A 15090-nucleotide genomic window follows, 5' to 3' on the forward strand; every position below is an offset into this window, starting at 1 on the left:
TGAAGAAGAGCAACGGGAAATGGCGCATGTGCGTCGATTTCACCGATCTGAACAAGGCTTGCCCAAAGGATTCGTATCCTTTGCCAAGCATAGACGCCCTGGTGGACAGTGCTGCAGGGTGTAAGTTGCTGAGTTTCCTGGATGCCTTCTCGGGGTATAACCAGATCAAGATGCATCCCATGGATGAAGAGAAGACTGCCTTCATGACCGAGAGATCGTGCTACTGCTACAAGGTGATGCCTTTTGGGCTGAAGAACGCGGGGGCCACGTACCAGAGGTTGATGGATCGAGTTCTTGCACCAATGCTGGGAAGGAATGTGCAAGCGTACGTGGATGACATGGTCGTGACCTCGCCGGAAAAGAGCAGGCACGTTGCTGACTTGGAGGAGTTGTTCACTACGATCGCCAAGTTTAGGTTGAAGCTGAATCCCGAGAAGTGCATCTTTGGCGTGGAGGCTGGGAAGTTCTTGGGTTTCCTCTTAACTGAGAGAGGAATAGAAGCCAACCCTGATAAGTGCGCCGCCATCTTGGCGATGAGGAGCCCGACTACCGTGAAGGAAGTGCAGCAGCTTACAGGTCGGATGGCCGCCCTGTCTCGTTTCGTGTCAGCTAGCGGGGAGAAGGGCCATCCGTATTTTCAGTGCTTAAGGCGGAACAACAAGTTTACCTGGACGAAGGAGTGCGAAGAGGCCTTCGCTAAACTTAAAGAGTACCTGGCGAGCCCGCCGGTTCTGTGCAAACCGCTGGTGGGAACCCCTCTCAGGTTGTATTTTGCTGTGACTGAGAGGGCGGTGAGTGCGGTGCTCGCCCAGGACCAAGATCAGGCTCAAAAGCCTATTTATTTTGTTAGTAAGGTGCTGCAGGGCCCCGAAACGAGGTATCAGGCCCTGGAGAAGGCTGCACTGGCAGTAGTCTTTTCGGCAAGGAGGTTACGCCACTATTTCCATAGCTTCACGATACTGGTGATGACCGACGTTGCTGGGAGGATGGTGAAGTGGGCGGTGGAGCTATCGGAGTTTGATATTAAGTATGAGCCCCGAGGTCCGATTAAGGGGCAGATCTTCGCGGATTTCGTGGTCGAGCTCTCATCTGAGGCGACACGAGTTGAGGGGGATGACTTTCGTTGGGTGCTTTCAGTGGATGGATCGTCGAACCAGCAGGGTAGCGGTGCTGGGGTCATCTTGGAGGGACCCAACGGCGTGCTGATCGAACAATCCCTGAGGTTTGCCTTCAAGGCCAGCAACAATCAAGCAGAATATGAGGCGCTGATCGCCGGTATCTTGCTGGCTAAAGAGATGGGAGCTAGGGTGCTGATGGCTAAGAGTGACTCGCTGTTAGTCACGGGACAAGTAACAGGCAAGTTCCAGGCTAAAGATCCGCAAATGGCGGCTTACCTGGAGTATGTACAGGAATTGAAGAGTTCCTTTATCTCCTTTGAAGTGGTGCATGTGCCCAGAGAGCAGAATGCCCGAGCTGACTTTCTAGCTAAGCTCGCCAGTTCAGGCAAGGGGGGTAGGCAGATGACGGTGATTCAAGAAACTCTGAAGACGCCGAGAGCGTTTGTGGCAGATCACCTGGTTCTTCAGATAAGCAGGTTGACGGAGAAAGCGGCGAGGAGTCATAGATCCTTGACTCAAGAGACCTTGAGGTCGCCAAGAATAAGAGCATGTCGGGGAGAAAAGGTGAACATGACGCAGGTCTGCGCGACCCTTGAGCCAGACACCTGGGTAACACAGTACAAGCGGATGGCCTTCTCCCGCTGGATCCGACGGAGGCTAGGAAGATAAAGAAGAATTCTAGCAAATTCACAATGATTGATGGCGAGCTGTATAGGTTTGGGTTCACTCACCCACTCCTGGAATGTGTGCATGGCGAGAAATGTACAAGAATTATGGCAGAGCTCCATGAAGGGATATGCGGAAGCCACGTCGGGGGTCGAGCTCTGGCCGCAAGGACTCTCCGTACAGGTTACTACTGGCCAACAATGAGAGAAGATTGCAAGAGGTATGCGCAGTGCTGCAAGCAATGCCAGCAGCACGCCGATTGGCACAAGGCGCCTCCCGAGGAGTTGAAGTCGATTTACAACCCTTGGCCATTTCATACGTGGGGAATCGACATCCTGGGACCATTCCCGCTGGCGATCAGGCAGATGAAGTACTTGGTGGGGGCGATTGAATATTTCACCAAGTGGATCGAAGCAGAACCAGTGGCCCAGATCACCGCACACAAGATCGAGGGTTTTGTGTGGAAGAACATTGTGTGCCGGTTTGGTGTGCCCAAGCGCCTGGCGTCGGACAATGGGACTCAGTTTGCAAGTCACCTGTTGAAGAAGCTGTGTGAAGGGGTGGGAATTCAACAAGTATTTGCATCCGTCGAGCACCCTCAGACGAATGGCCAAGTAGAGTCAGCTAATCGGGTGTTACTCAGAGGCTTGAAGAGAAGACTAGAGAAAGCCAAAGGAAGCTGGGCTGAGGAGGTACCCCGTATAGTCTGGGCGTACCACACCACCGTCAGCCTGGTCTATGGATGCGACGCAATGATTCCAGTGGAGATCCAGGAGAGCTCGCCGAGATTCCAGAACTTCGTGGAGGAAGACTCGAATGAGGAAAGAAGGTTGAATCTGGACTTACTGGATGAGGTCAGGGAGGAAGCAAGATTAAAAGCTGAGGCGGTGAAAAGAAGGATTGAACGAAGATATAACTCGAAGGTGATGCCAAGACAGTTCAGAGAAGGCGACCTGGTGATGAGGAAGGCTCACCAATACGAGATGGAGAACAAGCTGTCGCCTAAGTGGACGGGGCCGTTCAGAATAACCGAGGCGCTCGGGAACGGCGCCTACCGCTTAGAAACTTTGGAAGGAGGGGCGATTCCTCGCACTTGGAACGCCACGCACCTCAAGTTATATTACAGTTAAGAACTTTGTAAGTAAAAACAAACACGAAGAGCTTTACAATGTTTCTGTTAAAACAGTTTGGAGGGGGCACTCTTTTTTCCTAAGGAGGGTTTTTAATGAGGCCGCCCAATAAAGAAGAGTTTTCAAAGTTTAAAGTGTTTTAGATTGCATGCTTGTTGTTTTCCGAAAGTTTTGAAGAAAGACCTTGTCACTTATATGTGATTTAAGGCAAGTTGAAGTTATGTTGCATGCTTTCTAAAAAGTTTCTAAGTCCCCATCGTCTTTCGGCGACTGGCGGCATCAGTTAAAGTTAAAGTCCTCATCGTCTTTCGGCGATCGGAGGCACCAGTTAAAAGACCTCAACGCCCTCGCGCGTTCTGAGGCGAGATAAAGACCTCCTCGCCGTCGAGCGAATGCAGGCGAGGAAGAGTAAAAAGTCCTCAGTGCTTCCAGAGGAGAGAAGATGTAGCCTCTGGGGCAATGCAGAGGCACCAGTAAAAAGTCCTCAGTGCTTCTAGAGGAGAGGAGATGTAGCCTCTGGGGCAATGTAGGGGCACCAGCAAAAAGTCCTCAGTGTTTCTGGGGGAGAGAAGATGTAACCCCTGGGGCAATGTAGAGGCACGAGATAAAGACCTTCTCGCCGATGAGCGAGTTCAGGCGAGTTAAAGACCTTCTCGCCAAAGAGCGAGTTCAGGCAAGATAAAATCCTTCTCGTCTCGAACGAGTTCAGGTATGGTGTAAAGGGTGGAAGAAGTTCGGAGGGTGGCTAAGGTAGGTTCGAAGAGAACGCCTAGCCACCCGGTCCCTTGTTCTGAAGCTCAGGGATGTAGAGAAGGACCCGAAAGGCGCCTCTACCCCTAGATAAAGGAACAATGGCCAAGTTGTGAAGGCAAGAGGAAGCTGGTATCGCCAAGAGTCTTTGGCGACCAGGAGAAATTCAAGCGATGGCGAGAAAGTCAAGACCCGTTTTGATAAGGCAGATTAGATGAGATGTGTCTTAAGCCATTAGTTGGGTTGAGGTTCATTATTTGAAGAGCGATTTCACGCTAAGGTTCATTACCTTGAGGTTACAAGTTGTTAGAGTGTTATTGTTCGAAAGCTGATGGTTCGATGCGGTTAGTATACAATTGCGCTTGCGAAGTTACTAAGTTAATTTGTCTAAAGAGATTTGTGCAAGGAAGATAAAGTTAACAAGAAGAGAGTATAAAAAGAAGTGGAAAATGTCATAACATAAGTAACACCAGTTCAGAATACATGTACAAGAAAAGGGAAAGTTTATTACAAGAAAGTATATCTAAAGGAGAAAGCATAGGAATCGTGGATGGAGGGAAGCAGTCAGTCTTCAGAAGGAACAATCTTCCCGTCCACCACTTTGTTGTTGAGAGACACCATGGAGAGGTCCAGATCGGGATATTGGCAGGCGAACTGCTCCAAGGCGGCATCGAATCCAGCAGCGAGAATTTGGGCGGAGCTCAGCTCAAGTTCTTCAATCTGCTTCTTGAGCCCCTCGTTCTGCTGCTTCAGTTCTTCAGCCCCCTCCCGAGCTTGAAGAAGGTCTTCAGTAACCTTCTTGGATTCTGCCTGCGCCTGGGCCAGCTTTGTGGTGATCTTCCCATTTTCCTCTTTGGCCTCGGCGAGTTTGGCCATGGTGTCGTCTCTCTCCTTCTCAACTTTCCCGAAGAAGACCTCTCGATCGGCTGACCACTTCTCAAGGGTTTTTACCTTGGCGGCATCTGCTTTGATCGACACCTCCAGGTCAGCCACTTTGACGCGATAAGGGACTAGCTTGCTCTCCAGCTCGATCTTCTCCTGAGCTAAGAGCTGCACCTTATGGCGTAGATCGGTGGCCTCCTTGCGTGCCACCCGGAGCTCGGTGCTCATAGCATCCTCCACTCGGGAGTGATCGATCTCCGCGAGCATGAGATTGCAGGATAACTTCTCCGCCTCAATCCTTATTGTGCGATTCTCCTCTTGGAGCACGAAGATGTCATCCTGGAGTTTTTTGTTGGAACTCTCCACAGCTTTTGATATGATGGAGGGAAAATCCTCTGCCATCATCTTGAGTTTTGCTGAGAAGGGTTCCCACACCCTTTTGACCTCAAGGGAGAGGTTTGCTCGTGGGGGCACCAGGGGAGCCTGCTGCTGGTTCTCGCCACCACCTTCTTGAGCTGGCTGTTGAGTGGGAGCTTCTTGGCGTGGTGGCGACGACGGGGATTCGGTGATGATGATAGACGAGTTGTGAGCACCTTCATCCCCGCCTGGTGCAGCATCTGCGGTTGAGGCGTTTGAAGGAGGACCCCCTCCAGCTGATACATAGGGCGTGGAGGCGCTCGGGGGGTTCTCCATAAAGTTGGGCTCGATAGCCTCAACTACAGGAAATGCGGCCGCCAAGGGAACTGCTTGGACTGGCGAGGTGGGAGCTGGGGGAGGAAGCAGTGTTGGAGGTGGAGCCAGCGTGGAAGGTGGTGTTGACGTTGGAAGAGAAGGTGGAGCAGGTGGTGAAGAAGGCGCCACCCTCTTCCTCTTAGTGATAAGGCCATCCTCAGTCGCCTCATCGTCTTCTTCTTCGTCCTCATGAACCACTTGAGGGGTTTTCCTCTTTGGTTTCCTGAGGACGAGTTTTTTGCGTTGTTGGGCGGGCTGGGCCTCGGAAGGAGCTAGGCCTTTGGGGGCGATCTCCCCTGGGCAGCGGCGATCTCCACCACTGAATTTGTCACGGTCTGGGAACCCGACGCCAACCCATGGGCTCGGGCGAGCGCCCTCAACTCAGCCAGTTTTCCCTTGCCTAACATAAGATCTGCATAATGCAAAGGTACGTGGGTCAGCTTAGAGAGAAAGATAAACACATAAGTCAGTATGCAAGAAAAGCAGATAAGTGGTGCAGAAAATAAAACCAAAGTCTTGTGCGCAACAGACAAGACGCCCAGAAACAGTTAGCAGAAGTATCGCCAAGAGTAACGACTTAGATACTGAGGTGAGCTCTAACCTATGCGAGCCTCGAGTTGATCTTCGAAGAACTCGAAGGAGACGAGCGCAGTGGTGAGGAAGGTGATATTGGCGTCTGCCACGCTCTTCCAGAAGAGGCACAGATCCTTGTCCAAAGCACCCATGCTGTCAGGACTTCTTGGCCTCCTGAAGCTTCCTTTGGCGTCTTTGTTTCCCTTGTTTACCCAGTACAAGGGAAACCCGTCGAGCAGCGAGGCATCCTGGTCGTTTTGGCGTATTTGAATGAACTTCCCCTTCCAATCCTTATAAGATTGCTGGAAGATAGAAAGGATCGACCTCCCAGCAATCCCGTTCAGACTCACCCAAAGGCGATCTCCTGGGTGCTTGGCTTCAAAAAGGAAGAGGAAAACATCCACTAACGCTGGCAGTCCCAGATGTGCACAAATGATCTGGAACGCCCTTACGAATGCCCAGCTGTTGGGGTGAAGCTGGGCGGAAGCGATATCGAGCTCGGTCAGCAGCTCTCGCTCGAAACGAGTGAAGGGAAGTCGGAGCTTCACCTTCTTGAAAAACGTTGTGTAGAGGAAGCAGAACGACTCGCCACCGCTCGCTTTGCCGTCAGCACAGATCGGCTCCTCAGGGTGGCAAGGCAGCACGACCATCTTGCTATCGTGCTCCTTGTGAAGGAAAGATCCGACTGGTCCCCTTTCCTTAGTCGGAGTACCGCCGTTGCAGAGTTTATCGAAGAAGTTTCTTTCAGCAGTGCCGAGCTGGCCCAGGGGTAAAGTTTTTTATAATCTGGAGTGGGGGCGGAGGCTCCTCCGGCGACCGGTGGAGTAGCCTGAGCCAGGTCAGGGTGAGAGGTTGCAGGCCTCTCAGCCTGGGAAGAAGAAGCACCAGGTGCTCGTGGTGGGTTGTAAGCTTGAGATGAAGGGTTTCGTGACGAGGGAGGAGGATTTGGGGTGATCTTTGAGCGAGCCATCGCGGAAACTGCAAAGGAAAAAGAAAGGGAAAGGTGAGCAGGGTTCGCAGAGGTTGACTCGATCGTGAAAGAAGGGTAAAAAAAAAACGAACGAACGAAGGTTCGCTGTAATGAAGACGAAGCCCTAAGTTACGAGAAGGGAGAAATAGAAGAAACAGCCCACAGCGTATGCACCAGACAGTTAATGGATGATGCGAATCGGTTAAAATGCAGGAAAACTCAGCAGAAGAAGTAAAGGGAGTACCTTTTTATGATCGGAAGAACGATGAAGGAAGTTGAGAATCCAGAAGGTTGAAGAGCGTAGTGGGTTTTTGCAGAAGAAGCTTGGAGCGTTTGAGAAAGCAAAGAGGTGATGGAACAGTAGAAGTGAAATGGGTTTAAGGGTTTTTCGAATGGGTTTTGGAAGCACAAACGACAATTAAAGGTAACCGTTGATGAAGCCACGTGTCGAGTGATTGGAAGAGTGTTTGGTGGAGCGTCAGGAATGTTGGGTTTAATAGTGCCAAAGTTCAAGAGGGGGGGTGAATTGACCTTTTAAAACTTCTTCGCAGAAACAGTGTTTAACCCAGTTTTACAGAAAATAAATCGATTTATGTGAAAATGAACAGATTTATTTCAGCACTGTTTTTGTTTGAATAGCTTTTAATTCAGCAAGATTAATCACAAGATTATGCAGTGAAAATTTCCAGCAGCACACACACAAATATCAGATTTGAAAAACAGTGAAACACAAAACTGCAAGCTTCAATTTCAAGCAAGTGATTAGGATTCAATTGATAGCATGCTAATTAATTGAGTGATCTTTGCAAACAAGCTGTTCCAGTGGCTTTTAACAGACTATGAATGTTCTTCTTGATGTTAAGCAATTTTCCAGAAATTAAGAACACTTAATCACAGAACAGCAAGCTTCAACTTTAAGCAATTGTTTAGGGTTCAATTAATGGCGTTGACAGTTTCTTGAGCAACCTATCACAGTCAATCTGTTCCAGTGGCTTTTAGCAGATTTTATATGTTCTTATCAGATTAAAACAGCTTTTTCAGAAATCAAGAACAGTATGCACTGTGCCCAGAAAGAACAGATTTATTTTCAATTGAACAGATTTATTTCTTTGTTGTTTTATCAATTATGCAGAAACGAAATTGCAGAGAGAGAGAGAGAATGAACACAAGCAATTATACTGGTTCACTCAACCTGAGCTACATCCAGTCTTCACCAACAACAGGTGGAATTCACTAACACACAGTACAATCAAGTACACTTCCCACTGTTCTTGAAACCTACAAGAACTTAGGTACTCTTGCTGAAAAAACCTATTTCAGCACTCATACACACACATCCACTCTCCAAGAACACCTATCAAGAAGAGGATTCAACCAAACTTTTACAAGTAATAAGAAGTGAAACGACTACACCTGATTGAGGTAACAAAGATCAGCCTTAAACCAGTAGGCAAGATTGCTAGAACAGTAGCTGCACCTCACACCAAGCTTTTGGAACCAAACCAAGAACAAGCACTTTGTGATTTTTGAAATCTTTGAAGAACAAATGCTAATCCTTGAAAACAGTTAACTCTCTGCTGTCAAAACTTGTTTTTTTTTGCAAATGTATAAACTGTTTGAATCGTTATTAAACTCAGAAACAAGTTTGCATTTTATAGAAAGCCAGCTTATAACAGAATTTTGAAAAACAGTTAAAGCTGTTATAAAATGAACAGATTGAAAATAAAATAAACTGATTTATTTTCAAAAGCAGTTAGAGAATCTGTTAAGTGAGGAGACTTAGTCAACCATTCTGGTGCTGAGATAAAACTGAAAAACGTTTAAGCTTGACATGGCACCAGAGGCAAAAAAGAATCTATTCATTTACAGATGAACAGATTTATTTTTCAAAACGAAAACAGAGAAAATTTAACTATTTGAAACCCAGTCGTTTTGAAAAGAAGAAGACTTAGTCAAAATACCTGATGCACAAAATAAAATTTTTACAAGACTTTAGCCAAGGCATCAGTGAAGAAAATGAATCTGTTTATTTAGAAAAGAACAGATTTATTTTTATGCAGTAAAACGTGTTTTTGTGTAAAACATGTGAAAAACAGTTTTAGAAAACTCATGCTTGTTCTTATCACATGGCCAGTGATTATGAGGTGAGTTACTCAGCAAAAAGCTACTCTTAGACAACCTCTAAGCACTAACTACGACACACTTAAAGCAAAGCACAAAATACATGGAAAGTACATAAGTGTCTTCATCAAGCACAGCATACAAGTCTTCATCAAACACAATCTTGAAGGGGCAGCAACCATCTTCAACAAGGAAAGCAGAAAGTACAAACGTTTGGAATTCTGCGCCAGCGCCACGTAGATCGGTAGTGACGTGACTCCTTTAGTCTTTTCGCTGGACAAGTCTTCGCTTAAGACTGGGGGGCTTGTGTACCGCCCTGGTAGTCGGGAGTAATGACGTGGCGTCGAGCTATGATATAGGCGTGTTGGATGGGACACCTGGATTGGCAGAAGGGAAGGAGGTCGGGGGGTTTGCGCAGTCGCCAGTTATTAAGTTGGCGTGCTCCGATCTCCATCATACCTATACCGGCGGTCAGCGAGTTGAAGATGAAGTCGCCAGATGTGAACCCAGGCGACCAAGTGATTGAAGATCGCCGAAACAAGGACATCGCCGAAGAAGAAGGCAGATAGTCACTTCCCAGCTGGCCAGAGGATGAGGTCGGGGGACAGTTTACTTGAACGTATACAGTGAAACAGGTAGTACAAATCATAAAGGCGGCCGGCGAGACCACAGGGAAGGTGTGTACGAAGGCACCCGAACTCGCCATCCAGAAGAGATCACGCTCCAAGGCAACTATGCACTGAGTAGTATCATGCATAAGTAACTTAGCCAAAGAAGAGTCAGAAGTAGCGCCCAAGTCAAGGATGCTCCAGATGATGGCACGTGTACAGCTGGATGCGAGCCACGTGTCCAGATGTGTAACTGCCAGGAGAGAGAAAGTGCCCAGGTATATAAGAGTTTCCAACGAACTTCTGAGGTACGCATGTTCAGATTGTTTCTTTACGCTTGCGAGTCTTGAGTATACTGAGAGAGAACTGGTCACGGTTCCTTAGAGTTCTTGAGTTTTACTCTTAAGTAATTGGTGGTTCAGTCGCTGACTTGGGCGTCGGAGCGCGATCGGCCGCAGCGGCGCCGTTTCGTCTTTTGCAGGTTCTTGAGGTGTGTACCGTCCCGTATCCGGGCGTTGACTAAGTCAAGGTCAAAGTCAACGGTTGGGGAGTCAAAGTCAACACAAGGCGTCGCCTGGGTGTTGAGACGCCAAGCGCCAGCATCGCCGAGAGGAAGCGTCGCCAAGGCAAGGCATCGCCTAGGTGAAGGCGTCGCCCAACCAGGGCGTCGCCAGATCAAACAGTGTAAAAACAAGGCAATCACAGCGTGGTTCCCCGATACCCATGGGTAGGAAAGACCATGGAGGGAGCGACGCCGTGGGAAGGCCTCAGGTCCCAATAGCACGGGGCAGCGATAAAGAGAAGGAAAAGGTGGCTTCAAGGCCATAGTAATAGTATCAGTGAAGGGCAGCCTGACTCGTGAAGTGCTCCTGCCGCCCCAGAGACGCCTGTGGGGCAGATACGACTCAAGAGGAAAGTCACGCCCAGGGCAACCGGGTGCAGAGTACAAAAGGAAGGCAGATACGCTCTCAAAGTAAGTGACTAGATACTTGGGGGCATGAGTTGGCACCCAAAAAGTCACCCCTAGCGCAGTAGCACTCCCAGCAGGAGGGCTCACACGTAGAAACGTCCCCAGGTGGGCCGAAGCGCCCCCAGATGGGGTCATGGCGTCGTGAGGCCCTCCACGTGTACGACAGCCATGCCAGAATAGAAACACCCTTTAGTCAGGTGCCAGGTAATTAAAAGTTATTCAATACAGTTTCCCTTTCGAGCATTCCGGTACTATAATGGCTCCCGAGCGTTTCAACGTCTTAAATGCGCTACATTTTCTAATTAAGCGCTTTAATGAGTGCGTTAAGTTTGTGATTAAAAGCGCTTTAAGGCGCTTTAAATGCTTGGGTAGTTTAAATAGCGCAGAGAATGTTGGAGAAAGGGTTGGAACTTTTGGCAAATTTACCAGAGAACTCTCTAGTTGCTTGCTCGTGCTTCAAGGTTACGTGTAAGTGACTGGGAAAATATTTTTTCCCGAAAGAGACAACACAGACACATATACACAGTTTTTTTACCACCTTCAGAGGGCCATACGCGGTGCTCAGACACGTAGGTGGACAGTTTTTGGTGTTTCTTGCTGGCTGACTTGAGCGTCGGAGTGCACACGGCCGCTAGGGCGCCTCTTTGTCCTCTTTTTTGCAGGAATCCACAGGCAACCAGTGGGAAGGAGTCCCTAGCTGACGGTTGAGGTCGCGCACGAAGACGTCCCGGTCAACCGGACGGAACAAGGTGGATCGCGGTGAAGGACGGAGGCAAACACGGCGCATACGTCGATCCAAGTTTGACGAGGCAAAGCTCCAGCGTTTTGGTCAACAGGCAGGATCAATATATATTGTGCAAAACATTCCATTGTCATGCCTCCCTTTAATAAAATTTAAGTGCACTTCAATATGTTTGATTATGTCATGTTGTAATGGATTATGACCTATTCTAATTGTAGATTTTTGTTACAACATAGCTTTATAGGTTCATTTCATTTTATCTTCAAGTCTTCCAGTATCATCTTTAGCCATTATAGTTCACATATCCCCTTATTCATTACTCGAAATTTTGTTTCAGTATTGGACCTGACTACCATACCTTATTTTTTACTTTTCCAAGTCACCAAGTTTCCACCAATGAAAGTGTAATAACCAGTTGTGAGTATATGCTTCAAGAGTAACATTCATGTTTCATTTTAATAAAATTCTTTTTCCTAGTGTCCCTTTCAAATACTAGACAATCTTAAGAGCAACTTGTAAATGCTTTTCCTTTGGTTGATACATAAACTAACTTATTAAACTCACAACAAAAGCAATATCAGGTATAGTGTAAGATAAATAAATGAGTCTTCCTATAAGCTTTTGATACAAATCTTAATCAACAACCACACCATCCTCTTCGTTTCCAAATTTTGTATTTGGATCAACTATGTGCAAACTATTTTACCTGTTTCTTGCAGCAAATAAGTAATATACCTTTGTTGAGATATACAATTCCCTTTCTTAGAGTGAGAAACTTCAATTCCTAGGAAATATTTAATCTCTCCAAGGTTTTAATTTGAAATTCTCTACCAGACATTGGCTTAATCTTTGTTGTTCTTGTTCATCATTATCAGTCACAATAATATCATCAACACAAATTCCAGTCATGGTTTGTTGTTAAGGATAAAAGAATTTTGTTCGTGTTCATTTTTTCAACTAATGCAAAAGTCTACAAGTAATCCACTCCATATGTTTTATTGAATCTTTTTGCTACCACCTTAGTTTTTATTCTATCAGCGTAGAATTTTAATGTATATTCCAATAGGTTTTTACTAGGTGGTAGAGTGACCAACTTTCAAGTATTATTCTTCTTCAATGCCTCAAATACAGAAGAAGGTATAATTGTAGTGTTTAGACTTGTGAGAAAGATTTTATGTGAAGGAAAGATATTTTCAAAGAATAGTTAATTTGCTACAGGATAAATACGTTTAGTCATAACTCTAGTTCTTTTTTAAAGGGCAATTGGAACATCTAATTTTTTGTTAGTGACTCATCATAAGGAAATTCATCATGGTTAATTTAATTAAGGTTTACGGGTTTAGATATATTTACCTCTTGTAATGGTAAATGGTTGAACTCTTGGACATGAACAAATCTTGGAATAGCCTTTTCTCTACAATGTGGTACAACAAAATTTACCACTCTTTCCCTCTCAACAGGTTCAATTTTAGTGGTATTATTCTTTTATATTTCAAAAAAATAGATTGGGAAATATAACATCATACATAGGCTCATCATCTTCTCTTAAATCCCCCTGAATATGAGGTGATCAAAATAACTAACTTGTTCATTGCAAGTGACATCTCTTGAAACAATTTTTTTTTTGGAAGAAGGATGAAAAACTTATACCCTTTTTTGTGTGATAAAGTACCTAAGAAAATGCATTTAAGTGCCCTTGGATTAATTTTTCTCATTTTTTTTGTTTATGAACATGGACAAAAGAAACATAACAACATATTTTAGGATGAAGGTTCATTGTCTGATTTATATATGGATAAAATGAGTGAAATGCCTCTATTGGACTTTTTAATTGTAAAATAATATAGAGTAACTTGTTAAGTAACTTGTTAATTAAACAAGTGGCAATGAGAATGACTTCCCCCAAAAACTTTTTTTTGAAACAATATTTTGAAAGAGCAGTTCTCTATTTTGTTCTAAATGATGTCCATTTTTTCGTTAAGCAACTCCTTATTATTAGGGTGTATAAACACATGAGGATTCATAAATTATCCCTTTCTTTTAAAAAAAAAAAATCTAATGTATGATTAAATTAATCTTTAGCATTATCAGACTTAAATTTCTTAATAATCACCCTAAATTGATTTTTAATCAGTGACACAAATTGCATAACAGAACTAACATCGGATTTGTTTTTAAGAAAAAAAACTATGTTACCCTTGTACAATCACCAAAGTAATAAACCATTTAACTCATAAAATATTTGAAATATGAGAGGAACCCTACACATCAATATGAACCAATTAAAAAGATTAAAACTTATTTTATTACAAGTGGGAGGAAACGAAACACGTTTGTGTTTTGCCAATTCACAAACCTCATAATGAAGATTCTCGATATTTAAATTCAAATTTGTAAACAAAGAAGGAAATAAAAGTTTTATAACATGAAATGAGTGATGTCCAACAACAATGATACACCATTTTTCATGGTTGTGTATTGAGGATTTAGTCATTAATACTATAAGAAAAATTGGTTTTAGAAACTAATTTATTCGTCTCTAAAATGATAAAATTAGTCACTAACTTAATTAGAGACTAATTTAGAATCTAATAGTAGTAAATGACTGAAACCTTGGTTGCTAATGTTAAATACTAATTTAGATTTTGATTCAAAAATCAATTTAGTTACCATTAAATAAAAATCAACTTAGTGACCAAATATATAGAAAATAATTTAATGACCAAATATATACAAACTTATTTAGTGACCAATCATATAGAAACTATACTACCCAACCTTGAATAAGCGAAGCAGTTACTAACAATTAACCATATATTTTGCTAGTAACAACTTTAAAACAATTATAACCACACTAATATGACCACGAAGCTCGATACAACTACTTGTAACTGAAGTGGTTACTAACACACGTCATGACTGTGACTGCAAAGCTCGACACCATTACTTGTAACAAAAGTGATTATTAGTACACATCATGACTCTCTCAAGTCTATAAATACAATTACAGAGAGTATTTCTCACTAACTCAATACTTTATACTCATACATTTTTATACTTTTACTAACTTGAGCGTCGAAGAGTCTTCTGCAGGTGGACTTTCACTCGACATTGGTGATAAAGCGTGATAATCCTTCAAGATGAAGGTCAGTCATCACAAACAATTTGGATTCACCACCTCGGGCGACTCCATATCTTATTTTGTGTGATGTTGTCCCTATGAAAGTAGGTAACATGATACTTGGAAAATCTTAACAATATAATCATAAAACTATACACGAGGTTCACATTAATAAGATAACTTTCTCTTATCAAGAAATTAAATTTATTTTATGTCCTCTCACACCTCAATAAGTGAAGAGGGGATGAAATCAAATTAAAATAAAAGAGATTAAAAGAAAAAAAAAAGAGTTTATAGTAAAAACCACACAACCACTTAGCATGCTCTTATAATCTTCTTGTGGAAAAGGTAAAGGTTCAATCCTTTCAAAATATTCTATTTTTGAAAAACAACCAGGTTTAGCCCAAAAATATTATTGCAAAAATAAAAGAAACATTTCTCATACTTTTGTTAAATACATTTGTGTGCTTCTAATATTTGTTGTGTTCTACAAATTGATCCATGAACCTAGTGGAAGATAAAATAAATAAAAATAAAGGTAGCAACCTTGGAGCATATTGAAGATCTGAGAATATATATTTTTTAAGAGGGAGGGTCTGATGGAGGTCCATCCAACATCCACGATTTCAGTTTAAGAGGAATAAAGCAAAAGGAGAAAAAAACAATAAGTTTAGTTCTTTTAATCCTTGTACATACATGTATAGTAT

This window comes from Phaseolus vulgaris, chromosome 10, assembly GCF_000499845.2.
Source record: "Phaseolus vulgaris cultivar G19833 chromosome 10, P. vulgaris v2.0, whole genome shotgun sequence".
Classification (NCBI taxonomy): Eukaryota; Viridiplantae; Streptophyta; class Magnoliopsida; order Fabales; family Fabaceae; genus Phaseolus; species Phaseolus vulgaris.